Source organism: Myripristis murdjan, chromosome 5 (genome assembly GCF_902150065.1).
Source record: "Myripristis murdjan chromosome 5, fMyrMur1.1, whole genome shotgun sequence".
Taxonomy (NCBI): Eukaryota; Metazoa; Chordata; class Actinopteri; order Holocentriformes; family Holocentridae; genus Myripristis; species Myripristis murdjan.
Window position 1 is genome coordinate 2,110,774 of NC_043984.1, and position 17,912 is coordinate 2,128,685.

Below are 17,912 nucleotides of genomic sequence, written 5' to 3' on the forward strand. Positions count from 1 at the left end.
CTAGGTCAGACAGCATCCATAAATCTTTCTTATTGAAAATGTCATGTTTGCCCCACCCTATCCCCTTCGCCTTTCAGAATGGTTAAAAAAAAAAAAAGTCAGAAATAAACAAAAAATCGTAAGAAGCAGAAGAAGAAAAAAAAGGATTGTCTAGACATATGTTGTTGAAACAAAGATAATTGAGGCTCTCCGTCCTTGATCTGGAGATTAAATTTTCATTTACGGAATAAAGTACAAAGCTGAGAAAAGCCTTCAAAAGGGTCTCTGTGAAACTGATAACACAGCACATATCAACATTCACCTGACGTTAGGTAGAATGCCATTATAATATGTGCTGTGCCATCGTTTCGGGGCTGAACGCAATGAAAGCAGTTTTCAACCTCGGGGCCTTGAGCTCGCCTTGCAGGCTGGCAACACATGCCACCAATTATTCTACCACAGTGTCAAGGTTGCACACTTTTCACATTTTGAGCTCATGTTAGTAGAGTCCCATCTCCCCACATTGCAGTCTGGTTATGGAGCTGCGAGGATTAAATAACACCGCGTTCAAAGTCAGACACTTTTATCACTTTAATGTTTAAATCATAATTTTATATCGTGGTCTGATTGGCACTTGAGGCGGCATTGCAAATGTCCTTTGTAAAGTGATGTCAAATGATGTCAAAGCTACAGTATATTGTAGGATTAGAATTAGATGGTGATGAGTGAGCAGGCAGCGGCTAATTAAGTGTTGCCCCTGCCTCTGAATACGGTTTCATATATCAGTAATTCTGTATGACCTCAGCCACTGGAGACCAGGGATCGTTGGCTTGTACAGAGAAAGCTCACTCATATATAGAATGATGTAATAGATTTCACTTTGTCCATTAACAGATCATTTGACACTGTAATTAAAAACACCTCGCAGTGATGAATAAATCAATTCCCCCGAGTGGGCTGGTAAGATAAGCTGAGAGCAGTTTCTCTCACACAGGAGAGCGGAAGGTATGCACAGGATTCAGATACCTTGAGAGGAAATGGAGAGGGACTGGACTTCAAGTTGTGCTGCAGTGTGATGAAAAGGGTCAGACAAATAAAACAGAGGGGAGAGAGGAGGAGAGGAGGAGAGGGCAGCAGACAGCGATGGGTTTAACCATGCACATACTTGCACTGAGCTGATTCTCATGTTTGACTTCTGTAAATGTTGCAGCAGATTTAACAGATTTTTGGTATTTTTTAATGTTTATCTGCATTATACAGTAGCATTAGAAAGCATTATAAACTGCATTCTGATTGCTTATACTGCGATTATGTTATTTAGACTTTTAGCCAAGGAAACTAACCAGTTTGTCAACAACAGGAATCTTTTCTTTCCTTTTCACCATAACCAGATGAAAAATAAATGCATAATCTAAAATATAGATTTTTTTTCCCTAATCCCCTATTTTTTTTTATTATATTTTTTTTTTTGATAAATTTCTAGTCATTTTCTGGCAATTTTTCACTACTGTTTTACAAGCTTTTTTTCCTGTTTCAAATTTTAAATTTGTTGCACATGAAATATGGCTAAAAATAATACAAGGATACAAGGAAGTTTATTTGTCATTATACAACAGGTTGAATAATGAAATTAAACCCTAAATTTAACCCTAATCAGTCTAGTGCCGAACTTGTCAGGAAACCTTTACATGCATCCTCTGCATAGCCTATATGGTTTCATAAGTAACCACCGTCCACACACACACACACACACACACACACACCCACACACACAGACCATATGGGCAGCCCCTTCCCTGATGCCCATGCCATTGGCGTGATAATACTGTGACATGCTCAGTGAGGCGCTCATTATCACCAAAGGGTGGCATGTGAGTCCTGGGTTACCTGGGGGGGAAGATGTTGTTAGATATAAACCAGCTCTGTGTACCGGCCATTTTCATGTTGCTGTGGTGTGGTGTTGTGGTAACGTGATGCTATTATACTGTTTTGAAAGAGCAATTTATCATTAAAAATTAAGCTTTTTATGTGTATTATAGCATTTGAATAAGATATATATTATTTATTATAAACATATTGGACAGTAAAGTTGTTACAGTAGAAGTGCTAGTGGGGCACCATCTATCTTGCAATTTCTCACAGTCCAAGCCAGTTGATTGGTGTTTGATCAGCTCGCCCACTTGTATAACATCCAATATATTGTTTCTCCTGTTGTGCTGTCCTTACTGCAGGCCTTTACACTGCACTGATAAATGATGGATGAGTTTGTTGTGAGAGGCATCACAGTTTTCCTTGCTGGTATTTGTTTGCTTGAAACCGCATTTTGTTATGGAAAAAAAAAATGGTGTGGTGTTCGAGTAATGAATGTATATTGTTGTTTAATACACTCACAGCAAGTCCCACTTTATGTAAAGTGTAACCTATGGATTGTTTGAATTCTATGATCATATGCAGCAGCAGTATATTCATAAGAAGCGGAGGCAGAGTCTACATTTTTCCTCAACCAGCTATAGGTGAAACAAATAAACTGTAAACTCTATTCCCACTTGTGACTGTCTGTGCACTCGCCAAAAATGTGCCCTCATTTATACTTTAAATTAGCTTGCATAAATAGGCTGAAGTGTGCCCGGGAAACACAAACAACACAAGACTCCCTGCAGGAAATACACAAAGGAGCTGCATAGAACAAAATCTTTTGAGGGGACTCTAAAAGGGAATTAAGCAGGCCTGTCAAAAAATTAAACTGGCTGTGGTTTGAAAAGAAATTCTTTTAGCTTCTCGTCTTCTCCCAGAATGCACAGGGGCCTGCCTGCCAAGCCACTGCAGACCAGCAGAGCCACACTGCAAATCTTTTTTTTTTTTTTTCCATGGCAGAAAACCTTACAGAGAGAGCATTAGCACTCTTATTCTGCTATGAGGAAAACACTTGATCAGTCTTTTTTTCATCTCTAATGTGGAGACTTGAGCTGATGGTCGTCCACTTGTTGTCTTGGTAACAGACTTGTGTCTAAATCTTTACTTCTCTTCCTCCTTATCAACTGGTCAGCAATAGCGGAGGTAACCATGGCATCTCCCGTGAGATTCCTTTTCATGTCAGTGCAGCCAAATGCCAAAAACTGACACTCAGTATCATTTCCCTGTGCTGGAAAAAAAAAAAAACAGCAACAAAGAAAAAGAAAAAAAATGAACTTAGGCCTTGTTCATGAGAACGGGACAGGAGCCTTATGCTGAGTTAAAACTAACCTTCTAAATTGCTTTGAGAATTAGCTTGTCCAAACATGTCAGAGGACTCAGGTAGACATCCAATTAATGCTGTTCTGCTCTCCCAAGGCTATCGGCTGTAACAACTTTTTATTAACTACTCTCTTATGAAACATGAATCCAAACATTCCACAAATCCTCGCTAGATGGTGAGGGTTGACTTCTAATCCCATTCAGTAGATTTGTTCTCTTTAATGGCACCAGTCACTGCAGTCTGTGTGGAATTCTCTTGTATCACCAGCCAGCTTAGAAGAAGAATTAGGAGGCAAGTGGCAGTTGCCTGGAAACATACAAGAGAGGAGATCTCACTGTATTCATCTCAGTTGTCACGACTGTCAGGGAAAGCCTCACATCTATGGAACTATATTCCCCCCCAAAACAAATCGCACACAAACCCTAGATTGTGAAATGGTTGAATTGTCAAAAGGGATTTTTTAATCCAAAGTGGGTTCTCTAAATCTGTAAACAAGATCCAAATGAAGTCCTTATGTCATGAGTCATGTCTGTGAATAGCTATTTACCAGCTTGGCCTCGCCAGAAAAACAGTGGCCGTTTGTTGAGGGGGTTTAAAACGACCAATATATATGTGTTGTTGGCGTAATGTAGGCGGGGTGACGCAGTAGAAAGAGCCACAGTGTTGGTGTTAGGAGGCAGTGGAACCGTGGGTGGCTCAATGGAAGGCAGTGCTTTCAGACTGGAGACCCAAGTTGGATTTCATTTCCTGTGTAGCCAAACCATGACCTTTTCCTAACCATAACCAACCCAAACCATGACCTTTTCCTAACCATGACCAACCCAAACCATGACCTTTTCCTAACCATGACCAACCCAAACCATGACCTTTTCCTAACCATAACCAACCCAAAGCACGGCGTGTTCCTAACCATAACCAACCCTAACCATGACCTTTTCCTAACCATAACCAACCCAAACCATGACCTTCTCCTAACCTTAACCATTACAAAGAAGTATTTTAACCCAAGCTGTGAGGCTTTCCTCACCTTAACTGTTACGACAAAGTATTTTAACTCAAACATGACCTTTTCCTAACCTTAACCATTACATTGAAGTCTTAAAACTCAAACCATGACCCCTAACGTTGGACCTTCAACGAAGCACTTCAACCCAAGCCATGTTGTTTTCCTAACCTTAAGCAAGTACTTTAGCGAGCTAATGCTAGCTTGCTAGCCAGCTCACTAGCTCATTAGATATCTAGCTCATTATCTTGCTAAAACACTCATATATGTTTTTGACATGCTCATATTCAGTCACAATCAGTTTGGGATTCATTGGCAAATGACCTATACTTAAAGTATGAGGATATGTTTCTATGTACGGATATAGTTTTAATTTGACATTCTTATAATTTACAGATGATTTTTTTTTTTTTTTTTTTTTTTTTTTGCTCAGACTTAATTACGTATTTTTTAAAGTAGTTTCCACCTTGACATTTACAACTACAAGATATTTTATATCATGTTATTTTATTTTATTTATTTATTTTTACAAGTTAGCTTGCTATGTTATGTGATAAGAAAAATCAGGTCTAAGCTGGCCTGGCTGTGTAGAAGCAAACATTTTCCAAATTAGAAAATAATAATTTGCTACTGCTTTTCATAAGCCCAATAAATAATAATAAATAAAATATGTTATTATGTTGTAATACGTTGCTACAATCATATTTCTACATAATATGTCTGGGATGCAGTGAAAGAATATGCAGATTCTGTCTGTATAGGAAATTATTACACAGTTCATATAATCTGAGCTTTGTATCCAGAGCAACTAAAACAAAGTGAGATGTTCACAATTAAAAGCTGAACAGCTTCTTCTCTGGTTATTTGTTCTTCCTATTATATATTTTTTATTTGAAGTTTTAGGTTGAAGGAGATGTGCATGTTATATTTCTGTTTTGGCTAAGGTATACATCACAAAACTCAGTAAAGTAATGTTTCCAGAGTTGTAAAATACAACCCATGTTTGTCTTTAAAGATATAAGATGTGATTTGTGATTGTAAAAACTGAGGATTCTCCAAAACATAGAGCACAATCCTGTTTATAGATTTACAGAACTGAGTTTAGATCTGTAATTCAATTTTGCTTCAACCATTTCCCAGTGTTGAGTGTACATGCAGTTTATTTTAGGGGAAATATACCTTCATACTCATGTATTGTACATGAAATATGCATCTCAGCCGGTGACTTGTCTACTTTCTTTCCCCTGCCAGCTGGTGATTAGATCAATTCAGCAGAGTGGCAACATGCCCAATGCTACCAGAGATGCAAATTTTGTTTTTCTTTTGTGGCTTCCTCGCCCTTGTTGTGTTTTTTCTGTCTGCATTTTGTCATCTGGCTGTTAGTTCTTCATGGGTGACTCGCTTGCGCGGACTGTGTTTTACCATGCCCAGAATTAGGCAGCACATCCTCGTCCGCTTTCATGCTGTGTGACTGGGCTTCTCTTTACGCTTGCTCTTCCCCCGTTCCCACGCGTTGTGCTGCGTGTTTATTATTTATGAGTGCATGCAAAGCTACTTCTGCTGAAGCAAATGGAATGGGAGCCCTGCCTGGCTCCACCGTAAATAATACATTTGGCATGAACCTGCAGTCTTTTAAAGGTATTGCTGGACTTTTAGGTAGTAGAGCACAATGTTGACTCGGAGCCCCTGAATGCTGGCTCTGGTCCTGATCTGTTGCCCTTTTGGTGTTATGACACTCACTCTGCTGTCCTGGGGGTGGGGGTGGGGCTAATGAGGTGCACTACAGCAATCCAAGTTGTTGTGCTTTTGACCATACATTTATTATGACCAAGCCACAGCAGCGAGGGGACTCATTATTTAAGTGGCGCTATGATTTATAAGTGTGGTGTGTTTTCCTAGAGAGCGCTGCGGTGTCACTAGCTGCGTAAGGCCATGACATGCACTTCCAGTACAGCAGAGTCATGCCTCTTAGCACTAAAACAAAACTTTATTCTTCTAATAGAGAACAATCAAGCTTATAGATGGCTAAAACTGACTCAACTGTAGCCGGGTTCTCCCTAACTGATTTTAGGAAGCATCGCCCCTGGCCAACATTAATGCAGAGGGCTGTCCCGCTCCCATATACTCTGCCAGTAGCTCACACTATTAGACAACCTTTTTTGAGCAGGAAAGCTTGTCTCTCAAAATGAAATTGACCTATTTAAGACTCAGTGTAGTAACTGCTGTGAAGCAGTGTGCTGCTTGCTGAAAAAAGGGGTAGGAGGGGCATCATGAGTCTGTCATTCCTCTGAGAGACATAAGAGTTTACCTCATGCAAAATTTAGATTTAGTATAGGTGCACAAACGGAGGTCAGCAGGAGTTAGGTTCGCCCTGATCGCAGCCACATGGGCCTGTGTTGGGTTTTGGTGCTTTTCAATCCAGCAGTCTAAAGCACTTAGGGCTGCAGGAGCATTCTTTAGTAGGGTCAATACTTTCAAATAAAATTGGCTTCAGCCAGCAGTAGCCAACAATAACTGAAAGCATTACTAGCATTGTCCACTGACAAAAATGAAATACATAATATTGCGTTTTTCAACATAATAGACAAGGCTATGCATTAGCAGCTACAAGGGCATAGGAATGTTGACAGATTGGTTAAGCAGGGCTGGGGGGAGCAATCAAGAATGCATTATGCTGTTTGTGGTGGTGAAATTGCATTGTATTAGGTGTGGAGTGGAGGGGGAGGGCAAACAGCAGTGTTTGAAATGGGTCCCACTTCACTTGCTCCCGAAATCGTTGAGGGGCACTGGTAACTACACATACAGAGGTTGTTGGTCCGCTGCTTTAGTGCCGTCATTAGTCATTTTACTCGGGCTCAATTTCTTGATAGTTCTTATCTGCTCAGTCAGTCGTTTGAGCTTAATTGTATGAATATGAGGACCAGGGTGCACAGTGTTTATTCTAGAGTGACTTATATTGCTTTAAAGCGGCAGCATAATTTTCTGCTTCAGCAGACACATTGTTGGATGAAATGTGGAAATAAAGCTTGAAGATCCACTTAGCATTACTTTGATCTTATTACAGCTTATGCCTAGCTCATGCATTCAATTTATGTCAAAATTCTCTCCACGCTTTTGAATATTCATTTAAGTCAACGGTACACACAGCACACAGTCCAACACAGCATTTTATGTGTGAGTCCATATCAGAAGTGACAGTATTGGTGGGGGAAAACAACACACACACACACACACACACACACACACACACACACACACACACACTCACACACACAAATTCAACAAACGTATCTTGGTAGGAGAGCTAGTGATTAAAATGCAAATTACTGTCAAGTATCCCCAAATTCATGAATACTGTCCAAAGTGAAATGTTAATGCAGCAAAGCCAGCATGTATTGCCGTGGTTTTGTGTGAATTGTGCACACCACTCAATTTTAGGATTTACATGTTATTATGCCTGTAAATCTCTGCAATCATTTGTGAATGAGATCATCCCTCTCTGAAAACTAAAAATGAGAGAGTGAATGAGAGAGAACTGTAGAAATCAAAACTTTAATCTGTGATATTGTTCTATTTACAACCTGGAGCTGATGATACCACCTGCAGGCTTTAAAATAACACGCTTTATAATGTGACCAAACAATTGTTCAAAGCTTGAAAATGTACTACATTCACCGGAAACATTATCCTGGATACTGTCAGAGTCACCTTCTCTATCTTTATTCTTTATGGCATTATGCATTAGTGATGTCTCTGGGGGGAATACCAGTGAAATTCCACAAATGCATACTGTACCACGGCAAAAATAGAAATCCCATTCAGCACACACTCCTGTTATTTAAAAGCTTCGTATAAACATAAACGGAAAAGTCATGTGTCTCAAGTATTTAGACTTATTGGCTACATTACACTGACTTGCAAGCCTTTGACCTGCAGCCTTCAACTAGAAAACAAAAGAAAATACTCAAAATTACTACTTAAAATTACTTAAATACTTAAAATTAGAGGAACAGTGTGAAATGCACTGCTCTAACAGTAAATATGGCAGTCTTCTCAGTTGCTTTGTATGCTTCCAAGTATTCACAGACTAAGGCTACTTTACAATAACACTAAAAACACTAGTATTGGTATTGTTTCCAAAATTTTGCTATTCATTCGTCATTTTGCTGTGATATCACGCTCAGAGGGAAGTTCAGATTCTCTCATCATGTTGCACTGCCATGTTGCAGGTTGTGTCTTTTGTAAATGTAGGGAATCTGACAAAACATTATTGGTTCACCACTAGCCTGTTGATCAGCAACTGAGAAAACAGCAGATAGTGAAAATATGGAGGAATATGGGGCCATATTTCAGAGTAAAACAACAGATTTCATCACCTGTTTCATCACTATCAAATGTTACCATTTGATAATGCTACATGATAGGATAGGTAAACATTAATCATTATGAAATATGAAAAAACCATCTTGGACACATGTTTTTAAGTCTCTTGCTAAAGCTTGGAATTAAATTCTGTGTTGTAGGGAGCAAAGCCTCAGACAACATGAGTGAGTTAGCCAGAGCATTTCTGAGGTTAAAAGACAGGAAACAAGCTGCAGCTCATCCAGGGGGCTGAACCTCCACACTTTAGCTAGAAATGAGTCCAAGATATTCATTGATATTTCAGAATTTATCACATCATACTATTAAACAGTAACATTAACTCAATAGTAGCTGAATGCTAACGTTAGCTGTTGTGTAATGCTAGCTAACGGGTGTTCAAATATGGACCAGTGTCCCTGTGGATTTTCACTTGCTGTTGGCTTTGCAGTTGTTCATCAGTTTGGAAGCAGTGCAACAATAAGGTTTTGTCAGATTAGCTCTGTTTCTAAAAGCTGCAGCCTGGAACACAGCAGTGCAACTGAAGTCCAGCATTTGAGCCTCCCTCCCTGAGCGTGACGTCAGAGGAGGATGGACGCCGTGGGAATTTGGGCCCAAATATTGGACTGCTATTTGTTGGTGGATGGGTATTCGGTTTTCAATTTTGGGATGTTGATATTTGTTTTTTTTTTTTTTTAATTTTTTATTTGTCTTTTTTTCCAGTGGTGAAATGTCAGGCTATGTAACCTATCTGAACTGACATTTTGTACGGCGCTCTGTGTGCTGTCAACCTCCTAACCCTAACCCAAAGCTTTGAATATTCATTGCTGATTACAATCGAAACTCTGGTATCACGTCTAGTTACCCCTAGTTTGCATCAGTGCGACAAATTACAGATGAGGGAACTAGACACACTCTTACATCTGTTCTGAATGAATGAAGACCAATATATAGGGAACTAGAACAACAGAGTTAAAGAATTTATTGTTATGGTTATTTAAGCTTTTACCTTGTTGTGATGCCCTGATGTGAACTTGCATTGTGTCAAATGCATTGCGATGCCTGTGTGTGCCTAAAATGTGACTCGAACAATGCATGGGCAAATAGCTGCAGTGCATGTTGATGCTCGTAGCGCTGCTTTAAACCCACAGCGGCTGACCATTCCTCTGTTCCCTGTTTGTGCGTAGTGTGATGATGCAGTAGGACAGCTATCTGATCCCTGCTGTGTCGTACCGTGTGTCCAGTGGCATAGAACATGCTATGAGGAGAGAGGTTGAGTCAGAAGCAAGTAGACTTCACTGAACCGTAATAGCAGAGAGGGAGAGCGAGGGAGATAGAGAGATAGGGAGGGACAGAAAGAGATAGAGGGACTAGCCGAGTGTGGCAGAGAACTCCGGCTCGACTAAGATGACCTCTGCCTCTGCACCGGAGGGGATGTTTTCCAACAGGTCCGAGCCTAATGTTGGCTTCTGGAGCGAAGCGCTCGGCCTCTGCTGGTCTGCCACCTCTGAAATAACACTACACCGAGCCCAGCGGGGAGTAAACACTGAAACACTGCCACAGTCCTCCACCCCTGCCCGCTAAATTCGCCACTGCTTTTCATAAGCCCAATTTTCACTGTCAGCATTAGACACAATGAAGGCTGCAAGTCGCACAGAATTTGTTTGTGGTGAGTTATTGAACCAGAAATAACTATGCAAATCAGATTTTTACACAGCTGTTGAAAATTTCTCTCCCTCCCTCTCTCACTCGCCCTCGCTCTCTCCCTATCTTCCTGACACGTGTGCAGCCACAAATTCCGAGTCACAAAGATTTCTGAATGGAAGGCAATTTGTTTACCACATATCTTGGAGCTATTGTTAAATAGTGCAGAGTAATAGGTCTTGGAACAGTGTTGCTGTCGTCCCCGGGAGCACAGTGGGCTGAGCTTTAATTGATTGATTCAAAAGCAGAACTGAGGCAGTGTGGCCCCACACACTGTTGATTTACTGGATGCCTTTTGGACTTGCTTCCTCCCAGTATACTTCTCCTCTTTTTGAATATCGAGGGTAATTGGACTCGCTTTTTCACCAGTATTGCAAACATTAATGATGATTAGTATTAAACAGGCCTGTTAACCTGGAATTCATTGTATATTAGATATAGGATTTGGCAACTTGGTTGAAATCAATGTCATGATAATCAGAAGTTTTTATATCAATATGTATCATGATATGATTTGTGCATGCAGCATCGTGTTAAATAATCATATTAATATTCAGTGTTGAAACCGCAGCTAAGAAATAGAAATATTGGGTGTGGTTTCAACTGAAACCAAATTCAATTTTGATTTTTTTAAATAAAATATTCCTTGTCATTACCAGTTTTGTGCATCAGGATTCATTAATCACCATATCCTCACAATATGATTCTACTGAAAGATGATAAACCATAAACCATTTTGGAGAAACATAATGTTGATGTACATAAGCAAGAGTTTGCCTTGGTTTTCAATATACCAGTATTTCTTTTTCCTTCGAAATATGTAACTGCCATATTTAGATTCTTATACATCTTACATTTGCTTGCCAACTGAGCCATATGCTTCAATGTTAATTGCCTTTAAGCTCCAAATGTTTTGTGCTCTTGATTACATGCCATGCAGCATTCCCTAAGAAGTTGATGATTTTGTCAGGTAATCAGTCCTGCAGAGTTAAAGCTGGGGCTGACAAGCTGCCTGAAGCTCATCTGTCTCAAATCTGTCATATAGTGAAGTTGTATTATGTGCAATGCTTTTATTTGTTGACTTGTCTGGAGTCGTCTTTAGGATTGCATGGGATTTGTGGATAGAAAAACACATTTAGGGCAAATTCCATCAGTCTATGGAACTGGCCGCTCTCTTCAATCCATTCACTTTTTAATGCGCTCATCCCCCCAACCTTTGGATCATTTCTAGCTTCCAAACGAACTCTCCTTTTCACCTCATCGTTATTCTCATGACAAGTGTTTTAAAACAAAAGAAAGAACTACATTATGTGAGACGCCTTCCCACATGCATGGCCGGACGGCAGAGGAACTAATTAGCACCGAGAAGAGGCATTCATATCACTCCTCCATAAAATGAGGGAGCTCAGATCCACTAGTCAGAGAGCAGCAGTTCATTACTGACTATCTAACAGTGTGTTGAGGCTGCATTTTCTCTTTTACACCCATGCCTTTTTCAGTAATTCTGAACACCTTTGTTGGTAACAGATTTAGTGTGAATATTTAACCACAAATGCATGTATACATATATACATGCATTTGTGCTGTTATATATATATATATATATATATATATATATATATATATATATATATATGCACACATATCTATCTATCTATCTATCTATCTATCTATCTATATATATCTCAAGGAAAACACTCAAACCACAAAGCCATGCTGTTGTCAAGTTAATGACTGCTTTTTGCATTTACTTGCATACACATAGCCAGAGTTAAATCTGCCAGAGTAGCCAGAGTTAAACAGCACACTGTAATTATTATCTTTAAATATTTGGTTTGATTTTTTATTTTATGAATGGATGCTATCTTTAAACTAGAAAAATGGCACTCAGAGTGCATGCCTCCACTCAACGCAATGCAATTCTGATATGCCAATTCCACGTCACATAGTTTAGATTAAGCTTTTGTAAATTCTTACTTTACATGCTTTTAATTGAAGGTAATATTTTCTTGTTTAATGAATTAAAAAATGAGACCATAATGTGTGTGTGGTTGATTTAGGGAGTGTTTCTGTTCAGGCCACACTCACCATCCCTTTTGGCGAGTCAGCGTGCAGACTTCTTTGCTCCATGGCCAAGCTTTCCACAAAGTTTTGCCATGTTATGTGCATCCGTTCAGAAGTTTTTGTGATTGGTGATGCCCACCACCACACCCCATTTTTACCAGACACCATGAAAAGTGAATCTGTTCTTTCTTGGCCCATCACTAATAATAATGGGGCAAAAACATAACCTGTGTCCAAACCCCAGACCCTACCGTCTGTTTTATAATACGCAGCTATAGCATGCTCAGGCATCCAGCTGGGGGCTCCCCTCGTTGACTTGTCCCACCTAAGGTTTCCTCCTTGTTTTTTTTTCCCCTCTAATAACATTTTCATGGGATGCCCTCCTTGTGTTTGAAGAAGGTCTAAGCTTGGTAGTGCTGTGTGTTTAGGTTAGGTAGGCATGTTATGTCTGTTGGCCGTATAATTTTGTGACTTTGATTTTGATTTATGCTGTGTTACATCCTTTAGTTTTGTAACTGACTGCTGATTGGTCTTTGTAGCCTCATTCTGTGTAAGGTTGTTTGAAATGTGTTTAGGATGAAGCGCTATATGAATAAACCTGAATTGACTCAGTGTTATTAGGCACATCCAGCTGATAATATATGAATTTTCTCGTAATACTGTGCCTGACCTTATAATTGTAAGAGGATACAAAACTCAATATTCATTCACTCACTCATTAAATTTTGCTGTCAAAAGCATACATTTGTCCAACCTCAAAAGTTTCATTGCATCCCTTTGAATTAGATTTGTTGTAAATTTCTTCTAGGAATCATTGGATGTGAAATATGGGATAAGATTAAAGATTCTCTGTGATTAATATTAAATTCAATGAGAACTACATTTGGAGAGCAGCCTTAGCTTTAAATGTTATTCAGCCGGACTGATTCTGCTACATTTCAGCAGAGTCTGTAATTTGATCCATGTTTTGTGTGTCAGTGTAATGCTTGTTAATGTCAGTGAAGCAGGGCTTGGCTCCGGGCATCACTGCTGGTACACAACCAACCGCGAGTCACATTTGGATAAGAGGTAAACAAAAACGCCTAACATGAACAACAACATTAGTTTGTTTTGCCCTGCAACCACAACATCCACCTCAGCCTCATCCACCCGGTGGCATGCATCAGCAGTAAACGCACTCCTCTGTCTTATTGGTCCCAGTGACTCACTGCTGCCATTAGGCAAGGAGTGCTTTGGGGAAAGTTTATTGTATCAAAACACCGCGTGTGTGTTACAAGTGTGTGTGTGTGTGTTCTCCTGACGGTTAACCAGGTTGACTTGTTTGTTCAATCAACTTGAGGGTGACACTGATGTTACTCACAATGGTGCTTGCTTAATACCATGGGTCTTGCAGTTAAAGCGGCTTGAATGCAGGTTTGTAGTCAGTCTGGCTGGCTTTATGTGTGACTCTGTTCACATTGTTACAACATTTTAGACGTGTAACTGTATTCTCAGACTCTGTTAAGTCGAGTAGAGCAGGTGGACCCAAATGTAGGAGAAAGCAACCCAGCAGGACTGAAGTGCAGAATATTTTCTTACACCATGGAGAATCACAGGAACTCAGGAGCAAGGCAAAACTGAACTAAGATCAGGGCTTAAATAATGCTGAGTAGGGCCGTAAAACCAAACCGAGAAAAAAGGAACCATTCAATCCACCACCATACAACCAGAGCCATACAACCACACACTTAGCTGATGAAATATTGAATAAACTGAAAATATTTGTATGTTTGCCTTAGATAGTCTGAGTAGACTTTTGCCTTTAAAAGAATATCTGTTGATTTCATATTGTTATCCCAAAACTCTGAATGAAATTTGAATTCTGCAAATTAGACAAAGTACAGAGAACATTACAAATGGTAGTAGTTTTTTTTTCTATGTGATGTACAAAACAAACTGAAGCAAATCCATGACCCAAAAACTGAACCATGGGATTATTGAATCGTTACATCCCTATTGCTGAACTAATAAAACTACAAGGTATGGGTAGGGACACTCCAGGAGCTCAGTGTGTGTTCCACTTGTCAAGGCTTAGTCCAATCTGCAGTGGCCGGGCTTTGAATCCGACCCAAGGCCCCTTTCTGCACATCATCATCTCCCTCTCCCCTGCCTTTCCTGTCTTTCTATCTGTCTCTATATCCTGTCTCTACTGTGACTATCAAATTAAGCAGAAATGTCCCAAAAAAATCTTTAATAAGGGTCAGGTGACAAGACAGGAGGACAGGTACCGTACAGAGCTGATTGGCTGGGGAGAACAACGGGAACAGGACAGGGCTGACGAGACTGATGAAGGGCAGGTGTGGAAAAAGCAGGCAGGGGGGCTGCAGGAAAACAGGAGGGACACAGAGGGATATACTATGCTGGGTTGCAAATACATCATATTGCTGCATGTTGCTCAGACAGGCTAAATTAAGTGTAAATTTGGAACATTTTGTTGGAGTGGCCCAAAAGACACCATGTCCACAACTTCAGGTGCATTGTTTGGAAGAGATATGTGCCATTGAACATATGCATCGTAAGTAGGATGTTTTTGAATGTATTGGCACAAAAATGCCGTATATACAAATATACATGTGTGCCTTGTGTGTGTAAAGACCAGCACTAACCCACAAACTAGGTTTTCCCTTTTTAGCCCATTTTATGATGAGCCATGTGGTCCCGGTGGCATATGGTGGATTCATATTCCTGCTAACCAGTGCAGACCAGCCACCTGAGCACAGTCCTCTAAAAGATAAAAGACAGTAGGAGGAATAACACCTTGGCCAAAATCTGCTAACAACTTAAGACTAATTGCTAAAGTCTTGAACCAACGTTTCACTCCGGTAGGACATTATACTTTTTACTAATGATCTACTTTTTAGTCATTTAATGCAATCAAACTCATATAATGACTACTCTGGGGAGCCAGTGTCACCATTATTTCCCTAGCTCTCTTTACTAATATCTGCAGATTTAGCTTTTGGAGAGTATGATGAATCAAAAAGCATGAAATCATATTACTTGGGTCACATTTTCCTTTTTTGAGGTGTCAGGAGAATAGTTTTTAAACCAGTTTCACCAAAATATAGTAAGGTGGCCGTCCAGTTTAGTGGCTAACTGTTCTTGGGTGCCTATGACAATGGGCATTATAATCTGGTCAATCAAATTATACATCAATCAATCAATTTTTTTTCTTTTTTTTTTTTTTAGAAGCTCTTTCTCAGCTCCATGGTGCTGGTCTTTATCTGTATCCAGTACCGTCTTCCGGACTGAAGCAGGGAAGAAAAGGCTGTTATCTGGGTAGTTTGGATCTTTAATGATTCTCCTAGCCTTATTCTCGAAGCGCCTGGTGTAAATAAACTTTAGGCAGGGTGACAAATGATGCTAGTCCAGTATGCCAGGACCCAGCCAAGTCTTGGCGAAACAAAAGACACCACAGTTCTCGATATCCTGCAGCCTTCCGTGCCGTGGTGCCCCCACCGATGCCTAGATGGATACAGAGATGGTCCCACTTGTCCAGGTGGTTGGCATTGCAGCCAGTGTTCATCACACTTTCTCCTCGATGTTTTCTCCAGTGTTCATATTTGAAAATCTCGCCCGGTCAGGTAGCAGTGTCGGCAGGAGAGTTCACAGAGTGGTGAGTCAGAGTGAACCATTTCCCCATCCTGATGAGCATTTCACAGTCACCAGCCACCATTGACTAATACCATTCACAAAAGGTACTGTGAATGAAATGGTTTAGAATGATTGAGAATTGATTTAACTCAGAACTGAAGAAGAATCTGGAGACCTGGATGGGTGTGTTACATCAAAACATTTATTGAAATCTTGATTTAGGAGAAGATAGATAAGCAATACAAGTGATGAAAGTTTCTTCACTAGACCCATGTGCCCACGTAAGGTTATTCTTTACTCATCTGTATTCTATTGGATTCTTGGATCCTAAAACAGGAAAGTATGTTTACCTACATTAACCACAGTCACGTTGTACACATTCTGGGAAACATGCAATACATATCTTGGAGGAGTCAGCCTGACCTAACCAACACTGCAAAAATAAGCGTTCATTTGCATAAATTTAGCAGAGCTAACAGAGAGGCAGCTGGATGGGTCTTCTAGAACAGTGGTTCCTACACATCCTCAAGCACACCCTGTCCTGCAGGTTTTTGTTCTAGCTCTTGTCTTGCACACCTGACCCAATTTAGCAACATATTTTTGTCTGAACCCAACAATGGGTGCACAGTTACCCAGCCTGACCTGCACCTGACAGGCATTCTTTTATTTGAGTCTGAATCCGACGCGAACCCAAGATTTTTCTTGTCCTCCATCGCTCCACCACCTGAAATGGCCTACATGTAAACTTGCCAACATGACCAAATTATGTTCTGAACCAGAACATAATTTGCACCCACTGGGACCCATTGGGACCCATCAGGACCCGACAGGCTTGGGTCTTGGGCTTGGGTAGGGTATCCACCCCAGCCCACATACCTTCATGCACGTCCTGTGCAGGTAGACCTGTTTCTACCAATCAGCATGAAGCCTTTAAATGGATTGGGTGCGAAAGAATAGAGCTGAAACAAAAACCTGCAGGACAGGGGGTCCTTGAGTTTTGGAACTGCTGTCCTAGAACATTACAACATCTAGAACTCTTCTACCAAAGAGAAATGCTTGATCACATTGTCGTGCCATCACATTATCTGGCCTGCTGTCATTGGCAGGAACAGGAAAAGTGTGATGCCAGACTCCAGGGACTCTAGGTGAAAATTAGTTAGTAAACTCCGGGATACAAATAAAGCACTTTGGTTACTTTAGATCCAGCAGTGTGTTTCTGTGCTGTAATGAGAGGTAATTGAGACTGTGCCAGTAGCATAGTCATTGCCTCATACTACCGCTGTCTAATACTGCACAGCAGAGAATTAGAAACCTCCTGTTAAGATCTCACCCAGCTCTGGCTGTCAGTACAAAGGGGGGCACAGCAAGACATCTCCCTCTCTTTTGCAAGCCCTTGCCAAATAAGCAGGAGTTGAGCTCTTTGCATTCAAGCAATCGTTTCGCTAATTTGAGTGGCTGCACTGGAACAGAGTTCAAAGGAGAGCTGTGATTTGCGACTGGTTTTCCTCATGAGAGGAGCGAGCTCGGTTGGCAATAAGATGAGCCACTGATTGCATTGTTTGTTCGGCTCTCTAAAGGCCTCTTAGATGGAGACACAGAGTATTACTGGACAACAACCCTCAGAAAGTACATGAAGATTACTGAGCTGAGCGCAGCCAAGACAGACCACACAAACAGCATTACTCACCTCCCAGGCAGCAGAGGATGACAGCAAGTGGGGGAGATGGGATGAAGAGGAAAAACACACTGTTTTTTTTCTCCCACTCTCGTTCTCTCGCTCTCTCTCTCACTCTCTCTCTCTCTCTCGCTCTCTCTCTCTAGGTCCAACAAGGTGTCATCAATTGCAATGTGTTTGTAGTTTTCAAAGTTATGACTGAATGTGTTTGTGAGTTTGTTTGCGAATGCCTTAGAATGCGGGAGGCAGACACGTACATG

At 40.6% G+C, this 17,912-nt stretch overlaps 1 protein-coding gene across 4 annotated transcripts in view; it reads left to right on the forward strand.

The window, feature by feature from the left end:
- tafa3a (TAFA chemokine like family member 3a) overlaps positions 1-17,912 on the forward strand; it is a 90,815-nt gene that overhangs the window by 40,298 nt on the left and 32,605 nt on the right. Inside the window, exon 1 of one of the 4 annotated variants that reach the window (XM_030050784.1) lies at positions 14,716-14,898. The exons of 1 other annotated variant lie outside the window; for it this stretch is intronic. The gene's annotated coding sequence lies outside the window, so the exon portion shown is untranslated. Of the gene's footprint in view, positions 1-14,715; positions 14,899-15,084; positions 15,206-17,912 lie in introns of those variants that run through there. 2 more of the 4 variants (XM_030050786.1, XM_030050787.1) reach the window with 2 other exon arrangements.